General features: G+C 36.9%; 1 protein-coding gene across 1 annotated transcript in view; it reads right to left on the reverse strand.

Annotated features, from left to right (window-relative positions):
* iglon5 (IgLON family member 5) overlaps positions 1-11164 on the reverse strand; it is a gene marked incomplete at its 5' end in the record, with an annotated part of 153821 nt that overhangs the window by 48036 nt on the left and 94621 nt on the right.

The following is an 11164-nucleotide window of genomic DNA, read 5'->3' on the forward strand; positions in this document are numbered from 1 at the left end:
GAATATATTTGTTGATGTGCAACAGTTTGATGGCATAATGTAGGTGATATTTAGCTGTCAAACGGAATGCATTTTGTAGCATTCTGCTGTGTTTGGCTGTTTGTCATGTGACTGCAGTGGAGCATTGTGGGTAGGATTCATGTTTGTTGTTGTTAAATCATTTTAGGGAATTGGTTAACATTGTTCTTTCAGTGATTAGTCTGTTGTGTTACTCTAATTTGTGTGTTCATTATTTGTTAACTTGTGTTAAACCGTTCAGCAGAAGTAACCTAGTCAACCAGGCCTAGTCATTAATAAGACCTGTGAGTTTTACTTTGTCTGTGTTGTTCATGAAGAAGGATACAATAAAAGTTCTTCAAAACTGCCACCTGGTGGTGAAGTCTTGAACTACAACAAGAGCTACACCTCTCTGTAGGTGTGAGGTGTCATGCTACAATATTGTGCTTGACGCATGTGCACTGTTATAAAGAACTTGTAAGATTTACTAGAAAAAATCCTCGTAACAATATGCACTTACTTTTTAAGTAAATTTAAATGCTACAAATTCATGTAATATTTACTCATCATTATCTAGTAAAAGTTATTAAGAATATAGTTAAAGATTTGTGAATAGTGCACATCGTTTACAGGATTTTCTCAAGTAAATCTTAGGTTATTTTTTCAGTGCAGAATAACAGTATTTTATGTTAACTTCAAGGAATGTTTTCAAACGGAGCAAAATTGTAACGAAAACAATAAAAATCAAGTTTGTTACTAAAAATGCTGTAATTTATCAGACATGTTTTGATGGAGAAAACAAAAGTGTTCTCGCTTTAAGTTGCAAAGTTACATACTGGAACAGCWTCATAGTCCCAGTTTAATACAAAACACTAAAAACTAATAGACAGGTTCCTTCATTTGCATGATAATTATTATTATTAGTAATAAGCACGAGAGCAAGTGRCTGTGTCATGGCAAAATAGCTTTTAACACATATTTTCTAACCCTTTTACAAGCTGTCTCATTATCTTTACTCACTCTATACTGCAGAGGCACCAACTTCATCTGCAAACGACCCAAGAAAACATTAGCCAGCTGTTTATTCTCTGCAAGGCATCTGAAGTATAACGATTAAAATGAACAGAAACCTAAAAAAACAAAAACAAAAGATAAAAATAAAAAACAACAAAACTGTGACTGTGCACGACTCAGGACATTCAGACCCTTATTGAAAGGAACTTTTGATCAAAGAGAAGATGCTGAGACAGATTATGTTATTTTCAAGGAAGAAGAAACCTATCTASTGATTTTTTCATTCTTATGCAACTTATCATCAATCTGTGATATTCAGCGTGTTCTTGGAGTCCTTTTGCAAAAAAAAAAGTAATTTATTTCTGGTGTACCCACTTTGTCAAAATCTAGCTCATCTACTTCTATTAAAACTAGTGATTTTTTTCAGGTACAGGTGAAGAATTGTACTTTTGAAGCAAAAAGGTAAGCTGTCAAATTTAATTTCTTTTGTTTTTATTTGCATACATAAAACTAGCTTGGTTGAAATTAATTTTAATGTTTATTTTCTCAATGTATTTAAAAACTAAACACCAACAAGTGCTACAAACCATCAAAAATAAATCTAATTTATGCATACATTTGTTTGTATCAATCTTAAAGCTAATAGTCACATTAGAAAAGGAGAGCTGAGGTGTCTGGACAATACCAGGAGAAGATGTGTTGTAAAAATATATGTTGAAGTCCTTTTTACCACATACTGGAAACACTTTGTCCATGTGTGAATAGAGCTGTTAAATGTTGATTAAATTCACACCAAGGTGGTGTGTTTCTTGTTTCTGTGACTCGGATACAAAAAATTCACACAAAAGAAAAAAAAAAGATTCATATGGGGGGGCGCCAGTGATAAGAATGACTGCAGCTAAATTAGATGTGGGAAACACTGACAGTGAAAAAGAATACCATCTCTCAGCTTAATTATGAAACATTATGTGTCAGATTTTTAACTTTAATCCAAAATGTCCCTGCTAACTGAGTCTCATTTATGGACTGAGAAAACACTTGAATTTTTATGAGCAAATTATGAACTGACTACATGACCAAAGCATATTTAAAGCATCTCTYGCTGCCTCCTGCAAGCTCATTATGTGAAGTACTTGCAACATTAATCAGAGTGTTTATAGTGGTGAGAACGTGTTGGACAAGAACACGCCTTTCCTTGCTTTTTTTTAAAGAAAACTTTAGACAACACCCAGATCATTTTTTATTTATATTTTATCTAGAAATCATTAGTAAAAAATAAACTTCAAACCTGATAATACTTTAGAACTCTTGGCATTTACACATTTGCTCAGTTATMTATAGCTTTTGGTAAATGTTCACAATGTAGGGTTAGGGCTACATAAACAAGGTTGTTTGGTTACCAGAACATCCACTTGTCTGCTACATATTGTATAATGTCTGAGCCATTAGTAGTGTTATTTGAGCTCCCTACAGTATATTTTATCTGTTGTATGGTGCATTAGAAATATTATCCCAAGACACATTAAATCTGCTYCAGTTGAAGCAGACCACATGCATTTGAACTCGTCTCTATTTTGTTGCAAAYGCATAGCAAAGAACACAGAATGATTTTTGTATCTGTGTTGTCTGATTACATCCTACTTTACAACTGGCTTGACAAGTTTGGACAAATGTATGTGTTTTTAAATTACTGTCATGTTTGTGTGAATGAATAGAGTGTAGTTAGTTTTGTAACAAAAGCTGTGGTTCTAGAGGTTCTCACTACGAGGCTGGATTCAAAAATAAAAATGTTATAGTGAACTATTTCAAATGGCACAGTTTAAATGTGTTTACTCTTCTTGTTTTGAAGCTAGATTAAATACAATTCCAAAATGCAGGTCGACACTTAATGTAAACAAAGCAGCTTAACCGACAAAAAAAAAAAAAAAAAAAAAANTAAAAAACTGTTTGTGCCTGTTTATATAACTCTTTGACCTTTTTAAAGAAGACTATTTTTTATTTTAAAATAGACATCAAGGGCTGATTTTAAAATTTAAATTATTTATAATTAATGTCTTAAAATACAATTAAATAAAAAAAACAGCTTAAAAAAAAAAAAAAAAAAAAAAAAAAAAAAAAAACACTTCAGAGCTTGATTCAACAACATTACACTGGCTGTAGTGTGTGCAGGTAAACAAAGATGGTGGAACTAGAATCTCAGAGAAGATGGTGCAAATATGAGTGAATTTGCTGCTAAATGCACAAACAAATATTAAATAACCATCTTCCAACCCACTCTGCTGCTAGAAATAAGTTCTCCTGATACTCATTATACAGGTAACCTTTAATAATAATAATGTTTATTATCATATGTACATATCCAAAAATACAAACTTTGTGATTCTAAGATCTAATATGACATATTAATTCTTAAGCTTTCTCAAAGTGCAACATTATAAATATCTTGCATAAAGGTGGAAATCCAGAAATTAATCTACTTCTTTATGCCGATACCTCCTTGTGCGAATGATTGAACAACATGTGYGACTCAGTGTAAATATTTCACCATTATTACAAAATTTTACAAGTGAAGCAGCTGAAACTCAGTTACTTCCTCCATCTGYGTTCCCAACACCTCTTCAAATAGCTGTCGATCTTCTCTACTACCTCCCACCCAGCCTGCCTTCTATCCCATCCTACTGTGTTTTTTTCCTTCTTCCAAATGTATTTTACTGCTCATTTTTTCTCTCCTCCCTTAATTCTTATCTTCTCACATAAGTAGTTGCTCATCTCCTCTCCTCTGCACGCCACAGCTGATCCTCTACGTCTAATTCAGTCGCTTATCTGAGCATACGAGTTCCACAAAGCTCTACCATCCCTGTCACCTCGCTGCCCTCGTGGGAATCACGAGTCACTGCCGCAGATAGATGATGATATAGGAGCTAGTAGGGGAGGAGAAGGAAGATAGGAGGTAGGGGACGCGGCAGAAGAAGAGAAATACTATAAAAGAACAGAGCTGCAACCGTCATTGGATGCTCTTAGATTTATGATCTTTACTGCATGTAATCTTCTTGGATTATAATTCAAAAGAAGCCAAGAAGCGTTGGCATAGTTTGAAACAGAAATAGGAGAAATGAAAATAGAAGTGGGGTAATAGATATGGGGAATATATGGAGAAATTGAGTAAGAGACACAGCTCCCCAGATAAAGACAGCGACAGGCAGAATGTCGATGTTAGAGATTTAGTACAGATGTGTCACACAAATCCAGATCTTTAGTCAAACTCTGACATGCACAAAGAACATCTYGCTGCCACGCAGAGACCCCCTGTTAGTCTTCCACCTCCTCTGTTTCGTCATCGTCACCCCCCTCTTTGGCTCCCGTCCCCTCGAGGTTCTAACTCTTTTGTCACTTCTTCTCCGCCTCATTTCACCATTTGCTTCACTCCATTCCTCTCGTTTTTCTCTCTCTTTTGCTCTGCATCATCTGTCCCCTCACACGTTTCTCTTCTCTGTGCATTCCCGCTCGAATCCACTTTGACGCTCCCAGTCTGTCGCCTTCCAAATTCTCTGCCTTTCTCTCGTTACCATGCTCTTCAAAATTCTTTTGAAATGCACGTTTCATTAAAAAAAGAGCTTCAAAAGGCGGTTTCTGGTGYCCTGTCTGCTCCTGCCCTCTTGATCCCCGCTCCTTCCTTCCTGTCCCTTTCTCCCTGTCTGTGTCACTCTCCCGGTAGAAATGTGCTCTTCATCTCCCTTATTCTTTTCACTAATGAATTTTGGGCACTTTGCTGCCACAGATGGTGCAGCAGGCAGCCCCTGGTGGCAGGGCCCTGGCTTAACAAACTGGAGAGAGAAAGAAAAACTGGTGCAGCAACAAACCGTCTGCCAACACCTCTCCAAAAAAAAAAAAAAAAGGAGACAGAGACCAACACGTGTGAATACCCTCACCTAAACCCCACATCCTCTTTTGCATGGAAATATGGGCCCACTTCAGCCAGACAGGTGTTCAGAGCCCACACATCTTATTTATAGAACATTTTCTCCTTTTGTCCCCCTCCACCAAACACTCTCGCTTTTTATTTTTCCTTGGTGGCACTCTGGTTAATTGCAAATCCGTGCTCCTACCTGGCAAGCTTAAAACCTTCTCCATGCTCAGAAGCCTTAGGGCAAGGAGAACAACCCTTAAGTTGCTCTCACCACCTTTCAACCAGCAACACACCCTTATCTGTGTGTTTTTTCCCCCTTCTCTCTTTCAATTCAGCCCACACATAGCTTGCAGGAGTCCATGCTTAATTCATTCTGCCCTTGGACTCGGTGGGCTTAAAAATACAAACGTCAGTCATAGCAACAAAAAMGTACACCCACTTGAAATTCAAAGGTTTTATGTGTTTGGGCACAGGAGAAAAATCATTTGGTCCTTACCTGGTCTTAAAATGAGATCACCCAGTTTTTTTCATAGATATTATGCATTTTTAGTCAAAATGTGAAAACAGCATGTCCAAATACTTCTAAATAATAATAAAAAATAACTGTAAATGCAAACTCCTACACCTAGTATTGTTTTTTTTCTGTCAGCTGCACCCTTCTTCAGGGATTGCCACAGATAAACAAATTTCTTRATGAATCATAAGTATTGCCTGCCACCACATTTGAAAGCAAAAATAATGTTTTTGCCGGCAGATGTGTTTGTTCGTGTTGTTAGGAAATTGCGTCGACATCTAGGGTCCAAATCAAGATGGCAGCCACAACTAATTGACTTTAACCTACAAATCATCAAATACTGCATATTGTGTTTTCAAAACATGCATGGTATTTTAACAGACCCGACAATAATTCAGCATTAAATCAAAAACGCCAGCTAACGTTACAACTTGCTTTCTTGACCCTCTGCCAACCAAAGCTTTTAAAGGAACTCTCGCCAACCTTGGCTCAAACTTTTCTGAACATTTTAATCACTCGTTTACTACAAATCTTTTCCCACTGAGCTTTAAATCTGCCAACCCCACGACGTCAAAGATGAAATATACTCCTGTGCTTCAAAATAACAATGGAAAATTGTTTACATCACATTTTTATTCTAAATTGCTAAATGTTTCTAACTGACCTGAATTGTCCAACAAACTCCAGCCTGCTTTTAATTGATGTCACTCAACCAAAAATTGCACTTATGAGAGTTAAAAATGWTTGTTTGATGGATCTGTTGTAACAAAATTTATACTGATTTTATTGCTGCTCGAGTTGAGTGCAGCTTTTTGTATGATTGATCATCAAAGTTAACTGGTATGTGTAAAAACTTTTCAGATTCATCGTTCCTGTGGTTAAAGTATACATTAATGTTCAGCCCTCTGCCTTTGGTAGTTTTTCCTCTACATATCTGCCCTTGACCAAATTATTTATCATCACTGAATACATTTCCATTTTGATGGGGATACTGTATGTATCAGCATATGTTGCGGTGGTTAACACTGCTGCATCACAACAAATACATCTCTGGTTTGAATGTTGATTTTAAGGATGTTTTGTGTGTAATTTGTTCATACTTATAATTTTTGTTTTCCTTCCACACAGTCCGAAAACATGAATGATTATTTTAAGGTGATTTAACGAATAAATGAAAGCATGCCGTGTCTCTGTGATGGACTGGCAGCTGGTTCAGGTTTTTCACCTTCAGCACAAATTTTGATACATTTATAGTTATAGCTGCTTGTGTTGTTTTAGGGTTTTTGTGTGTGATACAAATCATTTCAACTCTTTATCAAGAACACAAGTATTCTGATATTTCTTTTTATGGAGTTTAAAATCAAACATCCATCTGAAAGTGAGCTGAAAGGAGACCTCTCTCTCAGGTAGGATCATCTGAACCAGAGACGGACGAGAAACAGCAAATTATTCTTGTAATTTTTGTCAATATTTAGAAATTTAGTATTTCCCAGGCACATGGTTCAGTTCTAAACCACAAGCATGTAACTACGTTACCTTCAGTTGTTTTGAAAACGTATATACCAAAAWTAAATTTGACTTTGCATCATAGCCTGTAAGCACCTTGAAGATGGTCTTGGACTCTTTAAGAACCTCCTACCATTTCTTACTCTTCCACTTCAGTGAATGCTTCGAGGTAGGGGTGCTCTGTGGGGTGCATGCTCAGCTGCAGACTGAGCWCCAGGGAGGAGCTTTGCACACAGTGCTTTGTACCAGTAAGTGTTTAGGCAGCTTCAAATGGCTACCACAGGAGATACCYCATTACCCAGGTGAAAGAGAAAAGTAGTTCCCTCCAAGTGCTTATGATTTAGACAAGATTTCAGTARTGTRGTTACTTTCCACTGTGTTCATGTTAATGATATACATTATACCTGAAACTRCTGAAGTATAAAAGTATTGATATTTTGATTTYAGTTTCAATAGAGCATAAAGTTCTGGTATGGTGGTAGATATTTCAGTATTGGTCTGCACATCATTAATAGATTGGAACAGAACTTAAACTTGTAACAACACAAACTGGTCTGAGAGTCTGCTGGTTGTCCTGAGCTCAGGTGGTAACTGTAGGTAAGCATGTTTGATTTACGCCACCAAACCTTTAGATCAAACATCATTGAGACACTGTAAACAGAGATAATCCTGTAAATACTGGGTCATCAAAAGGCATGTATTCAGTGTTATTTGTTTGATTGTCCCTGCGGGGTCAACGCATCCTGAAGTAACACTGAATGATTTATGAATTCTGGAAGATCTAACATTCTCAAAAAGCAATGCTCAACACTATTTATGTTAACCTCTGTAGAAAGCTATGTATAGTACCAATGGGCGTATAGGTTAATTGTGCTTACTCAAGGGTATCCCAGCTGTGGTGCCCTTGAAAGATCTACCATTGTACATTTTAAGGCCAATCTCTCTCCCTAAAGCTTTCCTCTCTCCCCTGTTTTTTACTTTTACTGAGTGCCCCCCCCCCCACTCTCTTTTCCCCTGTCTACACCACCTCTGCAAACAAACTGCTTTGTCATCAGAATCATCATTTTCCCCTGACAATGCCGGTTGCTTTCAGAGCCCCAGGTGAAAGCTGTTTTCCAACTCAGAGACCACAACTTTAGGTTCTCTGGTAATACTTGAAGTTTTAGCAAAACCAGCAAACAACACCTTCATGTGAGATAATACAGTTAGGTGTTGGGGTGACATGTACAACAATTACTTGTGACAAACCAAGGTGGAGGAAAATCCCCAGTCTTAGGCTTGTGTTTTTTTTTATGTTGAAGTTCATGTTTGGAGAAACAACACAGAGCGCTTAGCATATTAAAAATGAAATCTGCTCTCCCTGGTGTTACATAATTTTATGTGAAGCTGCTGCACTCTGTTCAAATCTCACACCTGTTTTGTATTTCAAATTAAGACACTATCAGACTTCACTAATTAAAATATCTAATCTTAAATATACTTTTGTTGTACACCATGCATTTATGCAATATTAGAGGATGCAGTCTATTAGAGTCAGAGGGCATTATGCAATGTAAAATGGTACACACAAAAATGTTCCACTGATAAACTTAATGTATGAAACATATTATTCCCCACAATGGTTTTTTTAAGGTTTTGGAGAATTAACTTGGCCTGCGACAGAAAAACATTAACAAAGAGAGAAAACATAAACTTAATGAGCCATTTTGTACGATATGAGGTATCTAATTGGCTAAAATTTCCTAAATTTGAAATGTTTTCATTGCCTAACTAAGGTGGCTAAATAGACAAATGAAAAGGGCCCAGAACTTAAAAAAAATTGTGAAACACAAAAGCAACCGAACATTTAAAGTTTTGATATGAGAACGTCAAACCTTTTGTTTTTAAGTTCTTAATAGGTAATGAAACATATATATTTTTAATATAATTACAAGGAAAAGCTTTGCTTCATCTTTATCATGAATAACTAGAACTTTCTTTTTTTGAACTCACTGGTGCAAAAAATAATCAATACATACAAAACAAAGCAGTGCAGCGTTTCACTGTTTGATTATAACAATGTTTAGCAAAAACCAGACAAACACAACTAATTAAGGGATTCATTGATGATTCAACTTCTTTTAAAATATATAAAAAAGAAAGAAATACACATTCAGAAGGCTGGAAGACGTGTTTGTATAAATAATATTGATGCTTGCTGATTTTACATTAAAGCACTGAATGGACAACAAGCAGAGTTTAAAAAATACAATAGAGTTTGTAATCCCCCCACTAAGCTGACAAAAGTCTGTTTCTTCAGAATATTTATCTCCATATTCCTTCTTGATAAAATGTACTCCAATTATGAAAGACCTAACTACTTAATTTTCTCTCTGTCTCACTATTAACACATCACACTCTTCAGATGCTCAAACATTGTCACTCCTATCTCTGTCTACCAGGAGAATAAATGAACCACCAAATAAGTTTTTGCTCCAACTTTTTTTTTCCCAATTCATCTCTCATCACTGCTCTTTGCCTCGCTCTTTCTCCCTCTGCCGTTTTCTCATTCTGCATCGTTCCCTGGGTAGGCGGCAGCGCGGGGGAAACTGACAGCCATCATTGCATCGTTTGTCGGCTCGGCTGCTAATCTGCATGGCGTTAATAATTGATTGAGGGCTGCAACTAGAGATGTATGATGGACTTTCTCCCCTCCATCTCCCTCACTCTTATTTGTTCTGTCTTCATTCATTCGCCTCCAAACATTCACCCACTGCACTACCCCCGTGTTATCTGAATCATTTTGCAAACATTCGTTTCCTTTTTCCTTTTGATAAATTAACTAAACCAAACTGCAGCTTCCCTTAAACTCACAAACACACTCTTGTCCCTCCTCTACCTCAGTGTAAATGCTTTAAAYGTCTGTTTCAGCTTTTAATCCACCTGTTCAGTTTTTCTAACAAACCTTTTTCAAGTTGTTCAGCTGTCACCACCTCATGAGGGGCATTTAGGAATCCTTTCTGCAGCAACGACAGAACTGTGCTCTGCAAGCTTTGTCAGTGCCTCCCCACATGCCCCATCATCAGCAGTGCCACAATAGGCACATATAGCAGAGCATACACACACAACTTTTTATTTGACAACATAATCCTGCCATGCTGCTGTCTGTGATTTATGAGACTCAGTTAAAAAAGATGCAAAGGTTTTCTTGGCCCCTTTTCACTTTGTCCCTTTCTTTACACCTCCAAGGGTTGTGTGTGTGTGTGAGTCTGTTATTAGAAAGGCTGTAGCAAAAATGAGGTGCACATTGAGTCAAGTCAATTGAAAACTTCTGCGATTTCTGACCACAACAAAGAACTGCAGCACTCATCACTCACATGCATACAGCCTGAGTACAAATGCATGAAAGGAGGCACAGTAAAAAAATTAATCTAATAACGTGAATATGAAATACACACACACAAACACACACACACTACTGTGWGTCTAACCCTTCAAGGGAAATGGCATTGACATTCATAGTTCAACTTTTCTGAGATTTATCTCACGCTGAATWATCAGAGCTTTTCACAATCGCTACACAAACTCTTACACCGATAGTAAAACCACCRCTACAACAGACCAGCTTCCCTCAGTGTCACTCTGGTAACACATTTTTCACCTCATAATATGAGCACATGTACAATACTCAAAGTCAGACTGATCMAAACGCTTGCTGATTAAAATGTTGCCCTTTCTTGTATAGAGGWTGCAAATCATTTGAAAACCTAATTAAAAAAAACATACAGTATGTCACGTTAGTGGAGAGTTKGACCCATGAATGTCGACTGACATGAGCAGCTCAAATAAAAAAATTAAAAAGATTATATTTTATTTATATTTGTAAGCAACTACTTTCAAAATATCTTGGGGAGAACTCGTGAAGGTTAACGTGTTCTCTATACTCAATGTGTAGGCACAAGCTTTTCAAAGGGGCTATATCATGTAAAACAAACTTTTTTGAGTTTTATATCATGTTGTAATGTTATACTCTCATAAAAAACATGCCCAAAGCCTTGCTTTGACTCATTCATGCATATTTGAGAAATCCTGCAGCGTTTTTAGGAAGCCATGCTGAGGAGCAAAACAACAGGTGGGAAACCAGAAACGCCCCTGGGACGTGTCTTTAAAGTGTACCTTACCCCCCCTGTGAAAAGATAACTCCGCCCCAAGGTGAAATTTGAAAAATGCATCAAAGTGGGTAGGGG

Source organism: Austrofundulus limnaeus, unplaced genomic scaffold (assembly GCF_001266775.1).
Source record: "Austrofundulus limnaeus strain Quisiro unplaced genomic scaffold, Austrofundulus_limnaeus-1.0 Scaffold143, whole genome shotgun sequence".
Taxonomy (NCBI): domain Eukaryota; kingdom Metazoa; phylum Chordata; class Actinopteri; order Cyprinodontiformes; family Rivulidae; genus Austrofundulus; species Austrofundulus limnaeus.